Source organism: Cibotium barometz, chromosome 3 (genome assembly GCF_041138505.1).
Source record: "Cibotium barometz isolate CiBa-2024 chromosome 3, ASM4113850v1, whole genome shotgun sequence".
NCBI lineage: Eukaryota > Viridiplantae > Streptophyta > Polypodiopsida > Cyatheales > Cibotiaceae > Cibotium > Cibotium barometz.
In genome coordinates this window covers 60,251,605-60,259,398 of record NC_141048.1, presented here as the reverse complement: position 1 = coordinate 60,259,398, position 7,794 = coordinate 60,251,605, and the positions used below count along the sequence as shown (strand labels likewise).

The window sequence follows — 7,794 nt, the reverse complement described above, 5'->3', positions numbered from 1 at the left end:
CTTCCTTTATTACCTAGGAAATGTCGAAAATTTTTCCTCTGTATTTAGAGATTCCCTACCCATGGAACAATTAAAAGTTCCTTGTATAATATCAGAAATACCATAAATCCAAGCCACTAAAATTGCGTCATCAACTTCAAATACCAACGCCAACTTTAGTATCATCAACTTTCTTTTTAAACAAGAGACTAGCTAGCAGTAGACACAAACAGGTTCAAAGTTCGTGTTTATTCATGGGTGCGCTTTGAAAGCACGGGAATCCTTTCAAAGCGGCTTACATACTGCAGCATCAGCAGCAGTAGTAGTACGAACTACTACTACACAACGGGCTCCACCGGAAGCTTGAGGCTGGATGAGGTTGGAGCACAGGCGCATACTGCAGCATCAGAATTAATAAAGATAATTAGTGAGTGAGCACTGCGCCAGGCAGCAGAGTAAACCTAGCTAGTGGATTAAGAGTTGATTAATGTGGATTTAAGTGTTTACTTACGGCCACAAGCCGCACCCCGGAAGCATCCAGCTGTGTAGCCTTCATCGCAGTTAGAGCTAATAAGGACGCAATACGGGAACAAGTTCGCGCACGTGCAAGTCCCCTGCGCTAAGGTTGGGGTGGGAGTTGAAGCGGCGAGCAAGGCCACCATCAGAAGAAGGAGAGTAGCATAACACAGGCGACGATCAGAATTAGCCATGGCTTTATAATTTCTGTGGTGTCGGCAAAGAGAGAGAGAGAGAGAGAGAGCTGATCAGGTGGCATATGGCAAAAGCAAAGCAAGAGGTTTTTATAATGCCGGAGTCACGCTATCGGCGTGGTGAACTAATCGAGCATGTGGAAGGTGCCAGCAGCAGCCATGTTATGTTGATGTGAAGGGAATCCCAAGGACACTGGTGCCCGAGTCACGCTATGTTTGTATTTTTATAATGCTGGCGGGAGTCACGCTATATTTGTATTTTTATAATGCTCGAGTCACGCTATATTTTGTATTTTTATAATGCTCGTATCGGCGTCATTTTATAATAAAGTTTAAACGTCTACTTCCTTCACACTTTTCAAAATAAAAGTCTCCTTTCATCAAGACTCCCTTTTGTTTTGTACACGTTGTTGTCAATCTAGTGGATTAAGAGTTGATTAATGTGGGTTTAAGTGTTTACTTACGGCCACAAGCCCCACCCCAGCCGCATGCAGCTGTGTAGCCTTCATCGCAGCTAGAGCTAATAAGGGGGCAATACGGGAACAAGTTCGCGCACGTGCAAGTCCCCTGCGCTAAGGTTGGGGTGGGAGTTGAAGCAGCGAGCAAGGCCACCATCAGAAGAAGGAGAGTAGCATAACACAGGCGGCGACGATCAGAATTAGCCATGGCTTTATAATTTCTGTGGTGTCGGCAAAGAGATAACTTCAGGTTTTTTTCTTTACAGACCCCGTCTTCTATGTATATAAACTAAATCCGAATCCCTTTCGTGAGAATGAGTTTCCTTGCGTTTGATTGAAGATATTGCAAGAGTTTATCAGACTATCACTTTGCATTTCCTTCTCGAGATCATGGTTTCATCTTGAGCATAATTTCCTTCTCTCATGGTCTCATTTTTAGCATAACGACATTTATTAAACAACTTTACTACTGCACATGCCACTTCATCAATTGTGAATGAGTTCCCTTGTTTGATTGAAGCCTTATTACAAGAGTCTATCAAACCATCACTTGACATTTCTTTCTCTCATTTTGAGCATAATGACATTGATTAAACAACTTGCCAAGTTCTCATCTTGCAAAAGGCATCTTGCATCTAGTAAAATTCACGTACAAAAGTGTCAAACAAATATGTACAAATCTTGTTCACATTCCATTTCACCAATCGCTCGTTTGAGAATGAGTTCCCTTGTTTGGATGAAGATATTGCAAGAGTTTATAAGACCATCAGGTCCGTTTTTTTTTTTTCATGGTTTCATCTTGAGCATAATGATGTTGATTGAAAAACTTAGCTACATTAAGTAGAGGAAGATCAAGAAAACGCGGGCATTCAATCCATCCACAAGTGCATGCATATATAATCTCTGGCCAATGCAATGCAACTCTTAATGTATCCATCAATATACATGCCCTAGATTTTTTGGACTCATCACTCACAAAAGTTGCATCTTTCTTTGTAGTTCCTCCTCTGTTGTTGTAGCCCCAGATATTGATTGGACAATCCCCTCCCAAATAACACCATAAGCTTGGCCTGTGGCAAAATCTACAAGAGTCTCTGTTGATGCATCATACTCCCAATCATTTGTGAGAAGACGTTGATCCATGATTTGCAAGCCTAGCTCTTTCCCCTAGGTAGACACAATGTTATTGCTTGCATCGAGACTGTCAAGCACTACTTGCGTAGTCCTTGGTTGAGAGCAGCAGTACTACTATAACACAGTCGATGAGAAGCCCTGGCGTAATTTATGTGGAATCCTTGGCATGGCAAGCAAGGTTTTTACAATGCCAAGGAAGTGTTGCCCATCACGTGATGCTATTAAATTCTGCCATGTGGCTTAACCATCATTGATGAGAGGAGGTTTGGGAATTGGTAAGTGGCGACAATGAGACTAGGGGTATACTTTTATGTTTTGGTATCCAAATACAATGGTTACCCTCGTAGCCTTGAGCTTTTAATAAGTGTTTGGGGATCCATTTTGGGGTAACTTGTAATTTCGACTTCCTATGCCGATTCTTGTGTTGAGGTCCTCCTTTCTTGGTTGATTGAGGTGGTATGGATTGAGAAACCTTGAGAATCTATTTCCAGGTAGATTTGGGTTGCCACTTTGTAGCTCTTTGAATTTGTTCGTTCTTTTGATATACAAGTGTCTACTGTGTGGAGGTAGAAGGATCGACAGTTTTTTGAATATTGGATGCTAAAGTGGAGGGGGTTGAAGCTTCATAGATTTTGCGGATGTTGAAGCTTCCTCCTCTTTGTGACCCTCGATAATAGTGAGAGGTAGCAAGGGTTTATGAGTAGATTGTTCAGTTGTGGTTTCACCCACAGAGACACACCTTGTCGACCAATCAAGCATACATCCTACAACCTTCATCCATGTATGATCAAGTATTATTGGTTCGGGTAATGTTCTAACAAGCATAGCCAAGAAGTCTGCCACTAGTTTCTTGGCTACCATTATAGTATATCTCTATTTGTAATAGCCCAAGAACCTTGGTATTTCTACCATGGATACCTTTCACCTTGGTATTTCTACCATGGATACCTTTCACCTTTAAGGAGGTATCTACGAGTTGGGATTTTCCCAGATGGTTCCATGCATTGAAGAAAATTATATTGTGACTAGCCCCCATATCAAATAAAGCACTTTACCACCATAAGGGCTAGGCAATTGAATGGATATTCATAGAGTGCTATGTGCTCCTCTGTGTCCCCTTCAACTTCTCCCACAAAGGCTTGTACGGCAGGTCTAAGGTTTCCTTCTCGTTGTCATTGTTGCAATTTGGCTCGTCTTTCTCTTGCCTCCTCTTGGGCTTGGGTCTTATTTTAAGCAGCCCTTTCCTTGGCAGCATGAGAAGCATGTAAGGATTCTTTGGTAAGAGGTCCATAGTACCATTAAGGAAACCAACAGTTTCAACTCTGTCAAGAGTCTCAACACGTATAGTACCTTATAGAGTAACTTCACAAACCCTGAATGGTCCCTTTCTGGTATATTTAAGCTTTTTTTTTCATTGCGAACCCCATACATAAGTACCTACCTCGATCTCCTTGTCGTTGAGATTTCTGTCAAACCACTTCTTTCTTTGATCCTTTTCTATGAGCATGTTTTGTACTTTAATTTGTCTCTCCTCGATGAGTTGCTCTAAAACAAATAACCGGTCAGCTAATTCATTACCTTCAAGTTTTTCATGAAGCTAGGGATCATGAATTCCCAAGGCATTACTGCTTCAAGTCCGTACACCATCTTAAAAGGTGTGTAACCAATTTGCAACTTTATATGATGTGCAGTAGGCCCATAAAGCCGCTGTGAACTTAAACTCTCAGTCAGTGCATCAAGCTTCAACAATCTTTGTCATTATTGAAATAAGAACCTTGTTGGTGCACTCTGCTTCGCCATTTTCTTGTGGGTAATATGGCGTTGACTATGGTGAGTAATCATGAATGTGTTAGTGAGATTTTTTATTATATCATTGATAAAATGCTTACCCCTTGATCACTCACTAGCTCAAATGGACATCCAAAGCATGTAATGATGTTCTCAGAGAGAAACTTAGCAATTTCCATGGCATCCGCTTTTCGTGAAGCTCTTGCTTCAGCCCATTTGGTTACATAATATGTGGCAACAATGATGAAGCGTGCTTGTGTGCCACATGTAGCAAGACTAATGGGACCAATGAAATCTAATTCCCATTTTTCAAAAGGTTTGTTAACTCTGATAGGATCCAATAGCATCATGTCCTTTTTCTATGGCTTTGCACAACATTGGCACTCGTCACATCCTTTGACAAATAGTACACAATGTTTGAAGAGCATAGGCTACCCCAATTGGAGTATTTTTCTTGTTGTAACGTTGCGTGCAAAGTGTCTACCAGTCACCCTTTGGTGTGCTTGTTTGATGATGTATAAGTATTCATCCTCCCTGGGATAGCATCTTAGTGTCATCCTTACCTCTTCTATAAAGTGTTCAAGCAATAAGTTGGTAAGGTGAAATCTCATTTAGCAACTTTCTTGCTAAATCTTTCCTTAGTTCCTTTCCTTTTGGAAAACCATTAGCTAAAAAGTTAACAATTTTCTCACTCCATTCTGGAATAGCCTCAACTTTGAATAGCATAACATCTGGTAACTCATCATCAGCCCCGATTGGTGCTTTACATTAGGTATACAAGATAGATGATCCGCCATGACATTTTCTTGCCAGGCCTCACAACTAATGTGAAATCAAACTCAAGAAGAATCAACAACAACCACCTTGTAATACTTCCCGTGGAGCATGGTTTGATGGTCAACATAGAAAACAAATTTGTTAGCAAGAAGGTAATGCCAAAATTTCTTTATAGCATAAACCATTGCTAACCCTTCATGCTCAGTGGTGGTGTAGTTGATTTTAGCCTCATCTAGTTGCTAATTTGCAAAACTAATAGGATAGTCCAACTTTTATTCCCCTGGCTGTGCTAGGACACATCCAATTATAAAGTTAGAGGCATCAATGTGCAAATGAAAGATGAGATCCCAGTTAGGTGTTCGCAAGATTAGAGCACTTTCTAAGGCTTTCTTCTACACATCATAAGCTTGTTGACACACCTCGGTCCATATAAATACAATCAATAGCTTGTACAAAGGATGAGCTATTTCTGCATCATAGAAAAGAATAAACCAATGGCAGTAGCCAACATGGCCCATGAATCTCTGGACTCCCTTGTAGTTTGTTGGTGGGGTTAATTCCAAGATGACCTTGATTTTTCTCTCATCAGTGAAATCCCATTTTTGAACACTATATGCCCAAGAATAACTCCGTGATTCACCCAAAACTGGCATTTGTAAGGGTTTAAGGATATGCGATAAAATCAACACCTTTTTTAGACACGCTAGGTACTCTTTCCAAGATGAATGAATGCACAAGAAAACTTTAAGAAACTTTCTTAAGAAGTCCTTAAAAGCAATATTCATAAGTCTTTGGAACGTGGCTGGTGCATTGGTTAGACCAAATGGCATAACTCTATAAGCACATAAACTATGCTCAATGATAAAGGTTGTTTTGGTTTGGTCCTCAAGTGTGATTGAAATTTGATTATAGCCTGAGTATCCATCTAGAAAGCTATAAGCCTCAACTGGCTCAAAAAACTATGAGAGATGGAGGCCTCAGTCTCTTTCATTGAAACTCAATACATCTAGAGGTTTGTGAACCTCAGTACATCTAGAGATTTGCGAGTCTCAGTAGTAGTAGGCATTAAGTTTCTAGGGTGTAAAGAGAATGTGGGGGAGAGAGAGAGAGCTTGAGTTCCTTGCAAGAAAACACACACACACACACATAAAAGAGTGAGATGGATGGCTGAATTTTCTTCTATCTTCTTCTCTTATCTACTACCATATAACTAAAAGATAAGAGTACATACATAAAGGGAAAGTACTCTCCTATAACAACATACAAAGTGGTCAATCTATAGTGTGAACTCAACTATATAAGCTGGTGCTATAACTATGCCATAACTCTAGTCCTGCAAAAAGTGGCTATCACACAGCCTGTCATCCACTGGCGGCATATCAACCATAACCATACCAACCGTGCCAGTGACATAAGTGTGGAAATTATCACCTAGGCGGGTCATCAATGTACGCCATAGCACTAGTTGAGCTCGATATCTCAACACTCCCCCTTAAGCTCTACTCCACACACTGCACTCCAAGTAAGCTCCTAAACATGTGGAGCTTCTCTGTGCCCAATGCCTTCATGAAGATATCAACCACCTGATCCTCTGTATACCAGATCTACATCACCTACTAGAACCTTCTCTCTCATAAAGTGATAATGCACCTCAATGTGCTTCATTCTAGCATGGTATACTGGGTTACTGGCCAACTGTATGCTACTCATGTTGTTACAATAAATAACAACTTCCCTATCCACAAGCTCACCCATATCACCAAGTAGCTTCTGAAACCAAGCTGCCTCTCACAAGTTGCCATATATAGCAACACATCGATACTTTACCTCTATACTCGACAAGGCAACTATTGGTTGCTTCTTATCGCTCCAACTCACAAAAACACTCCCAAATGAGAACATAAAACCATTGGTAGATCTGTTGTCTACAACACTACCAGTCCAATCAGCATCTGTGTACCCATGTAACTGTATCTCTATTCCAACCTCATAGAAAAGTTCGTAATCAACTATGGAATTTATGTACCTAAGAATCCGTCTAGCCGCATCCAAGTGTGGCTTCCTAGGAGTTTGCATAAACTGACTCACGAGTCCAACAACATAACTTTAGTCTAGCCTAGTAATGGTCATGTAGATCAAGCTAACCACTATGTGCCTATATGTAGTGGGGTCCTCCAAAAGCTCACCTATATCTGTAGAAAGCTTTGTGTTCTGCTCCAATGGCACTCAAATAGACTTACAGCCTGCCATACCATACTTGGACAACATGTCCAGGCCATATAATCTCTGTAATAACAAAATGCCATGAGTTGATCTCACCGCCTCTAGGCCCAAGAAATACCGCAGTCCACCCAAATCCTTCATCTCAAACTTTTGCTTCAAAAGCCTCCTGACATTCTCTATGTCAACATCACTATTACCACCAGTGATAATTAAGTCATCCACATCATAGATGACTAATAGCATGATCCCTCTATCTATCTTTTTCACATAAAGTGAAAAGTATGCATTGGATATCCAAAATCCAATGGTAACAAGATACTTCTCGATTTTGTTTGATCGTGCTCTAGGTGCTTGCTTCAAGCCATACAAGGCTTTGTGTAACCTGCACACAAAATCTGGGTATGCATTACTCTCATAACCTGGTGGCTGCATCCTATAAACTTTTTCACCATGCAAGAAGGCATTCTTTACATCCATCTGATGTAAAGAGCAACCCTTTGCTGCAGCCATAACAATGATAGTTCTCATGGTTGCCATTCTTGCAACCGGGCCAAATGTCTCTTCATAGTCAATGCCATAAGTCTATGTATAGTCTTTGGCCACCAATCTTGCCTTATACATGCTCACTGAACCATCAGCTTGACTTTATACACCCACTTACATCTAATTGCCTTCTTTTCCTTAGGCAAAGGTACTAACTCCCATGTTGCATTTATATCCAATGC

General features: G+C 40.7%; 1 long non-coding RNA gene across 1 annotated transcript; it reads right to left on the bottom strand.

Moving 5' to 3' along the window:
• Positions 1–211: 211 nt before the first annotated feature.
• LOC147640342 (uncharacterized) lies at positions 212–739 on the bottom strand. Its single transcript, XR_015269696.1, has 2 exons — positions 491–739; positions 212–376 (listed from the first exon to the last, which is right to left on the bottom strand). It is a non-coding gene; the product is annotated as an uncharacterized LOC147640342 (long non-coding RNA).
• Positions 740–7,794: the final 7,055 nt, after the last annotated feature.